At 40.1% G+C, this 15,091-nt stretch overlaps 1 protein-coding gene and 1 long non-coding RNA gene across 2 annotated transcripts in view; one reads left to right on the top strand and one right to left on the bottom strand.

The window, feature by feature from the left end:
* The window catches only part of POLA1 (DNA polymerase alpha 1, catalytic subunit), a 182,850-nt gene that overhangs the window by 159,488 nt on the left and 8,271 nt on the right, over window positions 1–15,091 (top strand). The window lies entirely within an intron of this gene.
* LOC107325225 (uncharacterized) lies at window positions 12,702–14,088 on the bottom strand. The gene is made up of 3 exons (XR_001559643.3): window positions 13,974–14,088; window positions 13,052–13,105; window positions 12,702–12,815 (listed from the first exon to the last, which is right to left on the bottom strand). It is a non-coding gene; the product is annotated as an uncharacterized LOC107325225 (long non-coding RNA).

Here is a 15,091-nt window from a genome sequence, read left to right as displayed (position 1 = left end):
TCAAATACTTGATCAAAAAGTCATAAATAAGTTGTGCCGCATGATGATTAAGTACAGATTTACCTGTTAGTGTTTCAAGCTTTTTTTGGATGAAATGCCTCATGTGGTGGTTGTTCACTGACCAAAGGTGTGGGCTTTGTGGTTTTGTCATAAGCAAAATAAAGCAACAGTATTTAATTCTAACCTCATGCTTCATCCAAAATTAGCATTTTTATTGTGTTTGTTGTTGATCTTCTGTGCAGCAGCGGATGCTTTAGTCTGATGTCATCTTCCCTGTTTTAGTGACTATTTTTGACGGAGCAGTTTGCTTTCAGGTGTCTTGTTTTACTTGTGTGTGTGCTGTCCTTATGCCTGACGTTGTGGGAAAGTAATTTCCTCAAATCGGCTATGGTAAAGACTTGAATTCCAGTTCTTCCAACAGTACAGTACTGATGCACCAGATCATCATTCATCTAGAAAAGGCTCGTCTACCAGTCATCTCCTGTTACAACCTCAGATATATTTTGGGTAATTCTGCTTGATTTGCAATGCTTTCAGAATTTTCCTCTCATGCAGATACTAATTAGTGACTGACTGAATGAATGCTGTCTGGTAAGGTGCTGTTCCATTTGTAAGTTACTTTCAGTCTTGTTAATCAGAATTGGTTTCAGTAGCTTTTAGAAGAAAATTTCTCTGCCAGAGAAGAGAGTGCTGCACTCAAGGCTAAAATCCACAAAAACTTGGTATGGCAAATGTGACAGTTGTGAGAGATTAGACAACATTTCTCTTAGTGTTTTTCGGGGTGGGGAGTAATGAGATCTGCGTGTTTTTAATTCTGAGAATAACATGGGAGCATGTTCAGCTTTTGAAAGCATATATTCTTTGCATAAGGCAGGCGTTTATAGCAACTTATTAGTAATCTGGAATTATTTGACTGCGGTTAAATATGCATATTCAACATGTGCAAGAGCCTCATGAAAATCCATTTAAATCAGAAATACAATTTAAACACCTCATAAAGAGCAGTCAAGCCTACAAAGTTGAGTTACAATGGGTTATTATATTAAGGCTAGCGCACTACCCAATTGCACCTTTTTATTGGAGATCAGACCTTTCTGTTTGAATTTTCTGGCTTTTGTGCCTTTAAGCAATGACTTAGACATTTAAATTGTTTTTACTAGGGAAACTCCTTTCCACTATCCCCCCCTTTTCTAAAATACTGCAGGGCTTTAAACTGTTCTTGAATATTTTAAGAGTTTTGTGTAAAAAAGGATCAATTGTTTTGGTAAGCAGGCCATGTTCCAGCTGTTGATAGGTTTGCTTACATCCCTTTCCAGTGATTTTGTGAACAACTGATCAAATTAGATTTGTCATTCTTGGACTGTGGTGGTTTTAAATTGAAATGGAATGTATTAATGCAGCCAACCACGCTGATTATATTGCAAGCCTCATTTAATTTCATACATTCACACATTATAGTGAAAAGCAAGATTTTTTTTTGAAGGCATGATTGTGACTGTACCTTTGGCGATTCCAAAGGTCATCCATAATCGGTGCATAATTGATTAGTGTTAGATATCTGATTTCTGAAAGTGTGTTCCACAGCGCTCCATATACATTAAGAGTAGAGAGCGAGACAGTTCAATTGCTTGTAATTCTTTTGACATGCTGTTCTTCATACTATCCAAGTCCTATCTGGTCAGCGAGCCACTGCTTTGAAAACTTGGCACAGAACTGGGCAGTTGTTATACGCAGATCCCATGGCTGTCTGTTCTGGAGCACTGGGGGATAAATTAGGCATTGCAGAGGTGGCAGTATGTTCTTAGGAAGGTGCTGACACAGCGTGCTGCGGTTCCTTCTTCAGGGTGATCAGATGACTACATTCTCCTGACACGTTTATAACAATAAAATACATTTCTGAAGGCTTTTCCTCGTGATTTATTAGCTGACACCTCTTTACAACCCATGGGTATCTTGAGTAAATCTTGGAGGTGACAGTCAACAGAACTGCAGGCTAAATCTTTAAACAGACTCTCCATATCCCTCTCCTTTGCATTATCTTGCAAAATGAATGTGTTACTCCGCTGCACTCCCAGAAGTGAATGTCCTAAAAGCATTTTGAATATTTGTTGTTGGCGAAGTGGTATCAGTCTTCCTTAACCTTTCAAAGCAGACTTTTCAAATTTGCATCTTGCTCATTGCAGAAGAGTAGGAATTATACAGTAGCTTTCAAGAGTAATTATTGTATTATTTTAGAAAAATGCTGCATTGGTTTTTAGTGTAATTTATGCTCAGCTAAATGTCTACTTATTCAGGCATACGGAAGATATTTTAAAGTGCTGTATAGTTCTGTTCTGTGCTGGACTATTTCCTTCTTATGGAAGTCCGTTGGGAATGGGAGAAGTACAACATACTATCCAAATACTGATTGCTAATACAGGGCAGAGACAAGGCACCTGTCACCAAGCACTTAATGGCACCGCTGCAGGATTGGGCCAATGGCTTCATTCCTTGATGTACCATGGTCTTTTTGTTACCAATACATCAGTAGTTCTGACAAGTTTCTCAGGCATGTCCAGTGTTCTGAATAACGTCAGTATCTCCAGTAGGTTTAGTAGTTGATTTATCAGTTGTTTCCATGCATCTGATGGCTTAGACTTTTATTTTTGCCACTTAGACTTCAGTTCTGGTTGCACTCAAAATTCTTGCTTGGCTATTTCTTGTAAACCCAGAGTAAGTTCCATCAATGACTGCAGATGCTGTCTGCCAGATGGCTTCTTCAGAACCTCTTTTCTAGTTGTTGTTCTTTTAAAGACTGATTTGTTAAGAACTGTTGTGGTCAGGAAAAAAGTAAAGCTGACAGATGAGTTATGATGTTCCTGCTCAAAAAGTACTTATTCATTTAAAAATATATACAAAATTTACTGATTCTTCTAATCATTAATCACCTATAGAAGGAGAAACTCATGAGTAATGCTTGCAGTAGGTTAAGAACTTGTGCTCTAGCTTGTGTTCCCCAGATGAGCTAATATACTCTTCAGGAGCACAATGAATAGTCCAGAGGGCACTAGCCAATGTAGGAATGCAAGCTAATTCTTGGAAGAAAATTTTCTTAACTCACTTCTCTTTCAAATAGGTGCAAAACACAACGAGGGAGATGTTCTCAGGAGAAAAGAGTTCTGTCCATTTTTAAGAGGTTTACTGAATACCTCGAACACAACTGCTTGGCCAAAAAATCTACCACACTGTCATGTTTCTTCTTGAGACACATATGTCTGCCCAGCTCCTTTCTGGCCAGCTTAGCTGCACAGTTGTGATTTGGCTATTTGAACATAATTTTGAATTTAGGAATTTTACTGGTGTGATGACTGAAATGTAGCTTAAGTACAGCATCTGAGAATCTCTGTGCAGGATACTTAAAATTACTAGAGGCTTAACATACAGATTAGGAAACAACTGTCAGTATCAATTCAGTGCTGTAATATTTACTACAGTGTAATCGACTGTATTAGTTATGGTTCCAGCACCAATTCAGAAGCTTTTTGCCTGGGCTCAAAACATTCGTGGTTTTTGCTTGGATTTGGTAGATCTGTAGTTTTCTTTTGTCACTTCAATATTCCTTCTGTTCAGATGAAATTCAGCAACAGTAGTTTTTTGCTAGGATGAAGTTCTAATTGTTACCTTCACATAAAGTTTGTAATTAGACATAAACCCTTTATTTTCTTCAGTGTCAGAAGCCAGAGCATTTACAAGAAAACATTTTGGTCTGTTGTCTACAGAGCGATAGATTTGTCTGATGTATGAGGCTACTAAGTTCATTTTCCTGTTTGGTTCCTCCCATCTAAATTGTGGAGTGCACCGTCACCTGAACCTGTGATTGTGCAGTGGATTATGTGTTCTAAAAACCATTACAGCTGTGAATAGTACTTGGTGTCATCAAAAGACCTTCACAGTTTCTGTTCCTTACAAAGAAAAAAAAAAAAAAAAAGGCTTATTTTTGTTGGTGTAGACAATTTCAGTGGACTCAACATGCTTATATCTTAGAAGCCTCAGAACAAAACTGAGCTGAAAGCGTTACTTTCCATTATCTCTAGCAAATTATGTGAATAAACCCTTACGTCCATCTTTCTTAACCCTGACGTTTTACCTTCCTCCTCTTATGCCACTGTTCACAATATGTGCCTAATGCATCTTGCCCATTTCATTGTCTATGAAATACTTTCTTACTGAAGATGTACATACAGTGTTGTTCTCCCCCCTGCACCCCCCTTGTTTTCCTACCATTGCTATTCAGTGTGTAAGTTTAGGCAGCTGTGGTGTGACCGCATCCTCTTAAATGCTGCCTATATAGCGGATAGTAAAGAAGTCTACAACAACGGGCAGGGAAGCAGCATGGCTGAATGCCCCAGGCCTACAGCTGGAGGCATTCAGCTCCTGGCTGTGCTGAGCTTTGGAACACTTCAGCTTCCGGAGGTAGGCAGCCACTCATATGTTGCTCACTACTTTAAAGAGTGCTAAATGCTCAAAGATCTTTTTAAGTTGCTACATATTCTGAAAGCCATGGATTCAAAGCCTTGTTGGAAGCACTAGTAGAAGCAAAAATCCATCCAGAGTCATTCTGCACAGAGAAAAAACTGTCTTTGTTTCTGGAAGCTGCAGAACTTCCTCAGTTGTTTGAAGCTGGATTTGGAAGTCAGGGCTGTGTTGCCGTATGACAGCTTGTTTGTCCAAGGTATCTGAATTAGAGGCTAGATGAACATTTAGTCAGCCCATATGGGAGGATTTTTATTTGGCTAGTATTTGTGTGCTCTGTCATGAAATGTTCCCGTGCTACAAAGAATGAAACATTTGATAAAAGAAAGAAGGAAGCTGAAGTACCTCACTAGAAGCTTTAGACCATTTTCACAACTACATTTGTATTGATGTCCTTATTTTCTGGGGGATTGACATACAGATTGTCACCCAGAGTGCCTTAGCTGTTTGAAGCCGTGGGATTCCTGTCTCTTAGGGGCAGGAGATGTGGCTTTCCTGGCAGTGTTGTGTAATCAGCAGGACGACACGCAGTGTGTTCTTCCATTTCCAAAAGCCAAGTTGTGGCAGTGCTGCAGCTCCATATTAAGCTCTTGCTTCAAGGAAGCGACAGCTGAGAGTGGCCTTGCCAGCCCCACGCTCCTGATGAAAGCAATAGCTCGCAGGGCATTTCAAACCCGCTTCTTAATTCCTGTGGAGCATGTGGTTGCCTGATTCATTAATACATGGTGGGCAGTTACTTCGCTTTCTAATCTTAATTTTTATTTAATCAGCGGCACTAGGAATTTGACTAGGTTAGTGCCTGAAGGTAGTTTGTCTCTTGTGGAGAGTCGAGCCAGGTAGTTGGAGTAGGAAGGGTCAGTAAAGATGATGTGCATTTCTCCCTCACTCTCTTCCTTCTTCCCTCCAGGAGTGTCAGTCTTTGCACCTTACCATCATGGTGCACTTTGAATGGCCGACATCCTGGCTGCAGGGAATCTTCATTGTTCTGTCTAGAGTTTTTAATGGTTTTCTTTTTAATGAATGTTGAAGCAACAATTTGTCCTCCAGTTTCTAGTCTGTGTAGATGCTGTGCAGTGTGAAGGCAGGATGGAACAGCAGGCTCTTACACCTTTATTTTAAGCTTTCTAGTTCAGCTTTTAAGGAAATTAGAGAATTCTGTTGGTCTTTGTCTTGGTTCTGCACATCGCATTTGAAATGTGTATGTAGATCTTTATCACATGCAACACGTCTGACTTCACTGTTACAAATAAAATTGAATTTAGCAATTTCAGCAAAATTAGGGAGAGGAATAGCTGATGTAACTACAGAAATAGGTTCTCGGTTTAAAGATCCGAGTCCTTTGTTGCAGTCTTTCCTCCTCTGAGAGAAAAGAAGTAGGAATTGCAGCTTACCCTCAAAGACCTCTGAGCTTTTGATGAGACTGAACACTGCCCAAATGTAAATTGTTTTCAAACTGTTAAGAGTGCCTTGCTGAGAATGGCTTATAGTAAACTCTGACTTGAGCACCTTCAGCAATTACTGTGGTAGCGGTGCTTTATGCCATAGAAAATGCAGTTACCAGCAGAGGCATCTCTGAAACAAAAATTGGAAGTGTAGTGTACTGGTTTACCTCTTCTTTCAGAAGGCTGGGTTCACATCATTAGTTATTATTTGTATTATGCTGCTATCTAGAGGTCTGGTGCTCCATAAAAAAAGGCAATTTTGAAGACCACTTCTGCCTATTGAATTTACAGTGCAAGACAAGCAATAGGTCAGAAAAGGAGATGTCATCAAACCTGTTCCACAGACAAAAACTGAAGTGTGAATGAATTCAGCAGCTGGTCCAGTATAATGTTAGAAAGCGATGGCAGAGCTGGACATAGCACCTAGACCTTTTGAATTAAAGTTCACTGCTTTTACAACATTAGTTGTAAAAAGAGCCCGGATACTCTGTCCTTTTTATTTTATGCTGCTCTAAGGATGCAGATAAAGTAGCAAACTGGTAACGTATTTCAGATAAAGATATCTCCATTTCATGAGAACTTGCAGTGTAGAAATTCATACTAAGCTTTAATAAGGTCCAAAAAACTGTGAATACTCGTAGTCAAGTCTTGCAAGCAGATAACTTCATTGCTTTATTCTAATTCATTCTGTGGGCTTTGTCCACTCTTCAATTTGACTTCCATTGCTTTGGGTTTTTGATATTGTGGGGGTATTCTATTTCTTTGCTTTTCTGGTTTTAGACATTCTCCCTCTAGAAGCTGATTTTCAACCAGTGTGTCTCTGAACCGCTTTTTAACGGGAAAATGCTTCCCAGTATTTTCATCTTTGTGAATATTTGCACGGTCAGAAATTGTACAAAGTTTTGTCTCATTTTGAACAGATGTGTATAATGCCAGACAGTGCATTTTGTTCCTTCACTGTACAAAGAACAGTTCCTGTTCCATGTAATCTGGCTTTGCTGCTGGTTAAGAAAGAATAGTTTCAGGCTTACTAGGTAGTTCATCTCTTTTTGCCATCTCATCTTTAAAGCATGATTAGCAATTGGCCAAAATGAAACATAGGCTGATGATTGTAAAACAGTCACTGAGATGCTGAAAAAGCCAGTAAATACATTCTACTTTTATAAAATAATTCAGTGAAAAGTAGGAAAAAGAGGATGCGAGGCCAGTTACATATCATGGGAAAATGAATGTCTTCTGCCTCTGCTATAATAATCGTTTCCTCCTTCCCCATTTCTCCTAAGCAAATATACTCGGGGTACTCTTCAGTGATAGTATATATATAAGGATATCCTCCAAAAAGAGATTGGCAGGTTTAATTTGTTTGATGTGTGCAATCACAGTCCATGTTAAATTCAAAATGCTTGTCCAATCAAGGATTCAATATAGAAAAGAGGCAGTAACAAGCATGCAGTACGCTGTAATAAAGAAATCTGTTGATTGAAAACAGTTTGTATATTTTGGAAATGATAGGGAATGTAATTGGTAAGAAAGAAAAGGATAGAGCTTCATAAATAATAGGAAATAGAGCGTATTTTTTCCCCTGATAATGCTAACTCAATTTAACAGTATCCTGGTGCTGAATTTTCCTGTTCAGTAAAATAGGTCTGGTAGATCTTCCAGTACTCTAAATTTCATGATTAATGGAAGGAGCTCTTTATTTTGACGGCACTGAATTCAATGTGTTGAATTTCAGCTGTAATGACCGCCCCCCTCTCTCATCTGTTTTTTCCTCTGTGTTATAACCCTCGAAAGTATATGAAGAAGAGGAGGATTTGACAGGTGAGCTTCTCAGTCAGGTATGACCTTAAAGAGTTACCCAAGTGCTTGTATGAACTTTGAAGAGCCGTTTTGTTGGCAAGAGCAGAAGAAAAGAGCTTGTTGCATCAAGCTAACTTCAGTATATCTTATAAACTTTAACAGTTCTCAGCCTAATTGTAATTGAAGCCCAGGACAAGCTCAGCAACTCTCTTGTTCTGCACCACACTTTCCATAGGCTTTCTTTCTTCCTTTCTTTTTTTTCCCTTTTTTTTTTTTTTTTTTTTTTTTTTTGCTACAGATCACTCAGAAGAACTCTTCCATTTATGGAGCAGTAAGTACGTGAATAGACTTCTAGCACACGGTTCATATCTATGCAGTGTTTGATACCTTTTGTGTACTTAAATTTCTGAAAATCGGGTTGGTGGTTTTTGCGTAGCTTTTGTGTGAGCATACAAGTATTTGTGAGCTTATATTAAAGTATTAGTAAAATAAACCAAGTCTTAAATGGACACGGAGCTGCAGCTGCTTATGCAGTAATTGTTATGATACTTTAAAACTCTTATAATCTAGGAGGAGGAAGTACTTGAAAGTCAAAAGCTAGGAAATAATACTGCTAACAATCCAGTTTGATATGGAAAAGATTCATTTATTGTTTTCTCGGTGATTTTATTTCATGTTTTGTATTGAATTAATACACTCCTTACTGTGTTAGATGAGGTTATCCAGTACTTGGAGATAAAAGTATCTCTGAGCGGTCATGGTAGCTGTGTGAAATGCAGTATGTCAGACTGAATTTTTGTTCAAGCATTCTCATCTGATGATCATAAATATTATGACATTTTGAAGAAGACCTCTTAAGACTTAAAGAAAATACATATCTTTATATGCAAAATGTGAAGGTCTCCCTGTTAGTTGGAACTGTTGGGCTTTGTTAAACTGGGAGCCCAGGGCTGAGGAACTGCACACCTGCAGGCAGCACTGGCCAAGAGATGCTGGGGCAGCTCCAGCAGGGTCTGGTGCTGACTGCTAGAAAGTAAACTTGCAGAAATCTATTCCATGTCGAAGATCTACATGGGTTCTGTGATGTCCATAACAAATCTAGAATGATATCATGTCAGCTTTGAGGCCTTGAAGCTTACTGTGCATGCTGTGGTTGCATTGACTTTACAGCAGCTGCTGTTCATTTGCTCTTGTGCAATAAATAATGTTTGAGGCTTCTTTGAGCTTCTTTCACTGAGCTTTTAGGTTTGATGCTCCCTAGAACTGAACCGTGTAAGTGTGCAGTCGCACACACTCTAGGTTTTATACTTTCTCAAGAACTTCAAGGTCAATCTCAGCTCTTCTTCTAGTGTTTGTTCTGAAAAGAAAAACTAAATTCGGAATAAAGATGGTCTTTGCATAAACCTAAAGTTTAGAAGTGATAGTGAATGTGATTTGCAGTGAGTGATGAACATAATACAAGGTTGTTTTTTTGCTCGCAACTTTGATCAGTCATCAGTAAAGCTGTAATGTTGCTGCTGGTTTTGAAAGGGCTGCAAAGACTTTGGCTAAAGAAGCTGCTTTGAGGGTTCAACTGAAACCCCATAGAGGGTGGGAATTTCTGTCTGAGGCATAGTTGTTCTCTTACAATCAGGAAGCATGATTTAAAATCTACATGGAAACAGTGAAGCTGAACCTTTCATACCATAGCCTGCTGCCAGCTATGGCATAAGTCTTATTTCTAGACAGTATGTTAAATTACTTGAAAAAGAATCGGTAGTATGCCCAGTAAAACAGCTGTTTCCATTGCCCTCACTCTTTCTTCATACCTCTTTTAAGAGACAAATTCTTCCTTTGTGTGTTTCGGTGTTAAGAGTTTCCACTCTCAGATGATGGACGACAAGTTAACAACATAAAAAATGGTGTTGACAGTTCTTGAAAATGAAATACTGCTCACTATAACCTCAAGTTTCTCTCTAAACTTTGACTCAACAACAGAAAACTTTAAAAAGGAGGGGCTCTGTGCTGTCAAGTACAGAATTACACAGGGAAAAAAAAATTAATCTAAGTAGTGAGGTAGAAGTCTGGGTTCTCTCACATGATATTTAGCAGCAGTGGTAAGAAGAGGGATGTTTCTCTCTTTGTGTAATGTGCAGTAGTTACAATAAACACAAGATTTCCAAATCTCAGAGGACTCTCTTGACAGTTGCTTGATAACAGCTTTTTTTCACTCCATAGTTTTGACAGTTTGTATGTGTTGCCATATCTAGTGTAAACTAAAACATCACTGTCATTCTGTTTTTCTTTCTTGTGTGGCTTCCTTTTCTTTATTTTTTTTTCCCCTGTCTTCAGGATAATGAAAAACATGGGCTTTTAATTTGTAGCCTTGTGTAAAGCAAGTTGTGTGCGGAGAGTGGCATGTGTTTGAGTTCTGAAATGCTCAAATTGAATAGCTTTCATATTTTTTTCAATACTGTTTCTTGAAAAGTGACTGTGCTGTGTCCTAGATCAGACCTGGTCTGTCAGTCAGCAGATGTGCTGTGCCTGGCCGGGCCACAGGAAAGCACTGCTGTGCTCAGAGCACTGCTTTCCTTCTTCAATCATGCAGAGGTCTAGAGAACCACAGCACGTGCAGCGTGACCACCTCTGGCTGCCCTGATGCGCCCTCACTGTCCTTCCCTTCTGCTCCTGGACTGTGGGTACCACTGCATCATCTGGGAACGCATCTGGGAGGGGAATATTGGAGGTGGAGGGTGCCTGCAGTGGCTGGCCCCAGTTCAGCCAGATGGATGGGATGTCCTTGGGTAGAGGAGGACCGACATGAACCTTTGGGTTGGCTTTTTTTAAAGATCTTGGTAAGGTTATTTTGTCATCAAACCAAATTTGCTTTTGCACGGCGAAGTGCCCGGTGTCGTCATCTGGCATGTTACAGACAAATTCCAATTACTTTTCTGCTTCAAGCTATTGTTAAACACTACGAGCTAGCTGACAGTAAAATTATAAATACAGGTGTTGTCACACTACACTATAATCAGAATTTTAATTTGAATTTTCATTTGTAAAGCCTTTTTTTAACATGAAAATAGGAATAGAATTAGTTTTATTGACAGTAAAAAGACATTTTGAAAGCCTCCTAAATCATTACCTGTATTTAGTAGTGGGAAAAAATTGTATATGTCCGTATAAAAAGAAGAGTTTTATTATCACATATTTACTCATTATATTTGGTGGTAAATAAAACTAGGAAGATGTGTTTGACAAATGATTGACGTAACTCAGTACGTTTTCACTTCATCAGAACAATGGGCAGACATAAATATATATTTGCTTTTGTTTTGTTCTGCTATTACTAATGCAGGCCTGCGATGAAATCTCCAAGCAAATTAAGTAGAGCCTGTTGAGTCTACATGCAGCGCCAAACTTTTTATTTTGCAATTTTCTCTTCTTACAGGGGCTTATCATCCTTCGCTTTCTCCCTTCTTCCCCCTCCTCTCTCTGCTCGCTGGTTGGAGTGGTTCCCCCTTCTCGAGACCCTGTTTTTTTTTTTTTTTCCTCGAGGCATTTAGTGTCGTGTCTGCCAGATTTCAGTGATGAGCAGCGAATTGCTTTTAAAGTGGGCATTATGCCAGTTCAGCAGCACAATGGAAAACCAATCTTCCACCATTCTACTTTTGATGCTGTTATTGTAGCATTTTAGATAACTGCTGCCACAAAAAAAAAGATGTGCTCAATTGCTACCAGTTAGTCAAGTTAAATCCAGAGTAGCATTAAAATTACTCTGAAAACTGTTTGTCAGAGGTCATGTGCTGTCTGTGGCTACAGCGCATAGGATAGATGTTCTCTTCTGTGTGAGGTTTTTTCTTTTGGCGTTGTTATTACCGTGACTGACCAGCTCTCTAAATAGCCCTTCACTACCTGTTTACTTATTGTCTTCACCTCACTGCTGAAAATACGTGTCAAACAGAAATGTTGAAAAGTTTCTGTAAAGTGCTGGAAATAGCAGGGGAGTGAGTTGTTCAGGGTGCTACAGTTTGTACAGCGTGAAAGCAAGAAAAAAAAAGAGGAGAAAAAAAAGGGGGGGGGGAGAGAGCAAGAACATAATTCTCTGGTTTCTGTAGCAAGATTACTGTTTTCATCTTTTTATCTTCACTTTTCAACTGCCGAGTTCACTTTTCTATTTTTTTTTTTAATAGCACAAATGGAATTTATCCGCTTTCTCGCTCTCTTCCCCTTCAACTCCTCCTCTTCCTCCTCTCTGTGCCGCAGGCTCCACTTGTGAATGGAAGGGTCTGCTGGCTGCTTGTGAATGGCGAGGTCTGGCACTGCGGCCATGGGGCTGGTGGGGGCAGCTGGGGAGGGGGCAACAGCACCAGGTGGCTTCTGAATCCGTTGTTTTCTGACAGAACACAAACGTGCAGAGTATTTATGGGCGGCGGGAATTAATAAAGCGAGGATGTTTTCCTTGCCTTATTCATGAATCACGTAATAGCCGTGCCGCCCGAGGACTTGTTTCACTTGCTTGCATCATGGTACAGATGCATGCAATGTCACGTTGCGTTCTGATTGTGCTGAACAGGGAATCAGCTTTCGGGTTGCAGTCATGAGCAGCTCCTGCGGGACACTGAGCGTTGGTTTGGCTGTGAATTTCAGCCTTACGCTCAGGCTCCTAAATAACCCAATTTTCAGAGGGGTTGCTGTTGGTAGGCTTTTCAGTCAGTCGGCGCTGTGCTGGCCGATGGCGAAGGTAAGAAAATAGGGTGAGACATTTAGGGAGGCAATGCTGAGAAAGTGTTCCCCACCCTGCCGGGCAGGAGGGGGCACCTGTATGGAGAGCACCTGGAGAGAGCTTGCTGCTGCCATAGGGTGCTTTGATGTCATCCGATAGATGGCACTGTGGAAGTGCGCAGTCGTGGCCGTGAGGATTTGGTAGCCTTCTCCCCAAGGATGAGCGCTTTGGTTCTGGTTTGGTTACCATCCAGCCGCTGGTGTTCTGCTGCCTTCACTGTAGGGATGTTGTGGACCTTCCCTTTTTTTTCCCATTTAGAGCAGAGCTGTTACAGGATGAGTCTCATTTTGCACAACCTAAATAGCAGCAAGAAATAAAAGATGAGTGCTAGAAGAGCTCTCAAAACAAAATGGGAATATAACTGTATGCAAAACTCTCTGTACATAAGGTAATTGGATCTGAATTTCAGTGATTGCCTTTTTACTTTTGGTTTACATTTTTTCCCTTTTAAAACTAGAATTCCATGATTGTGAGCATTATTGCACAAGATGCCTTGTTCCTTGATGACATGCCAACAGATCAGTCTGCTTACCTTGCAGAGCGCTGCTGTGTGCCAGTCCATTGATGTCTGGTACCGAGAGGCCTGCTGAAAGGGTGCCCATTAAAGTCAGTCTTAGGCAGAACAGGCAGAAAACCCATCATAATTAAGATAAATAGAAACATGGAGTTCAGATACAGCAATTGTAATGTATCAGCATTTCAGGAGATAATTTATTATAACTATTCCGGCATTCGAGACTTTTGCTGATGAGAAAGGGACATGAATCTGCTGGGGTTTTTGTTATTGATACATGTGGTACATCCTTTTTGTCTCCTCTTATTTTGGGAGTGTGATGTGGGAAATCATCACATGTACCTGGTTAGATGTCACAGAATTCCTCAGTAAAGAGCCACCTACAGGAGACAGTATGGGAAGCATAACCAGAGCGGCAGGAGCAGAGCTGATTACCTGTACAGCCAGGGAGGGAGGGAACTGAGTCTAATGGAACAAGATCCAGGTTTTACAGTTCTTAATCTTATTAGTCAGTTTCTCAGGAAACACTTAATAAAAGGCAAGATTTCTGGGTAGAAAATGTGAAAGTAATGATATAGATGCCTATGTTTAGGAATTAAAAACAAAATGGCTTTTTAGGAGGGAAGACAACTTGAACTGCAGTAGAGATGAAATGAGGGCTGGTTGAGCTGCAACTTGATGCTCATCCAGTTCTTTTTCTTTGTTTTGAGTGATGCACCAAAGTATAGCTAATAACAAGATAAGTGGCTCCAGCCTGACAACAACAATTTATAAGTATATAATGTGTATACAAATGTCACTGCGTTTGAATTTTCAGTCTTATGAATTAAGACTCTTAGTAGAGCAATTTAAAACTTTGAAAGCTTGTGCTTTTGTAAATGGATAGAAGCAAGAAGAGCATATGTGGTCCGTGTAGCTTGACTTGCAAGATCCAGATTACCTTTGCTCTGACAAGTTATTTGTTGGGTCAGTCATCTGTGTGTCCTGGTGCTGGAGATGGAGCCCTTTGGAACAGGCAGCAAGCCATCCATGCATCCTCGTGTAAGCTCTTCTATTTGCAAGTTGAAAACCTATTAAAACAAGCGGAATTCAACTCAGCTGTGAATCTGAAAGGCAACTTAGGAGAGTTAAGGCTGGAGTTATGGTTGTGTTTCATGATACAGCTGTGTTAAGTTCAGACAGGGCAGCTATCCGGCTGAGTGGTGCCTCTTGCTCAGCTGCTGGTGGCAGATCACTGCTACTGCTGGCTGCCTGCGGAGGGCTGCTGGGTGCCTGGGATCCTTCCTTACTTCCAGCTGCTGGAACACACTAGAAAAAACAAACAAACCCTGAAAGTATATGTATATACGGGCAGATATATATATATATATCTATGATAGAATATGCATAAGATCAAGACCTGTACATTTTGCTGGAGGGTTACTTTCCACAGAAGATGTAAGAGAGATTTGGTATTTGCAGCTCTGATTGGGAAGTTTCCTGAGGCTGTCCCTATTAAAGCACCCTATATATGTCAACATTTAAAAACCTTGTTTTAGTGCCTGTAGTGTTGCATTAAGAATCGGATTTAACTACGTGAAAAAACTAAACAGATTGCTTAGCAGCGCTGTTGGTTAAGCTGAGGCTGTGGCTGACTGAACTCAGAATGTGACCCTGTAGGCAGCTCTCAGATGCCCTGTCTAGCAAAAATATTAACTTGCGTGATTCAGCTGTGATTTATGCTGTTGCTGAAGATAGACACGATTCCTATCGCTAGTCTGGCTGTGTCAGAATGCATTATACATACATACATACACGGTTTAAAGCCCTTTAGATTGCCAGAGTACATGATGCACAGGAGAATTAGTCTCACTTGGTGCTATAGTATTTATGCAGAGGCTTTGCTGTGACATAGCTCTCTTGCGTGTGACACAGTTTTAAGACCACTATTCCTGTAAAAGAAGGGGGGGGGAGGGAAAGTATAAAAAAGTGCCAATTAAAACAAATGATAAATCCCAGAAGGGTGCGGGTTCATCTTTTCCCCTTGTAAACGGAGATGGCACTGATCTCTCCAGGCGC

The sequence above is a fragment of the Coturnix japonica genome, chromosome 1 (genome assembly GCF_054131305.1).
Source record: "Coturnix japonica strain WE chromosome 1, WE-NBRP24, whole genome shotgun sequence".
NCBI lineage: Eukaryota > Metazoa > Chordata > Aves > Galliformes > Phasianidae > Coturnix > Coturnix japonica.
This window is presented reverse-complemented; position numbering and strand designations above follow the sequence as displayed.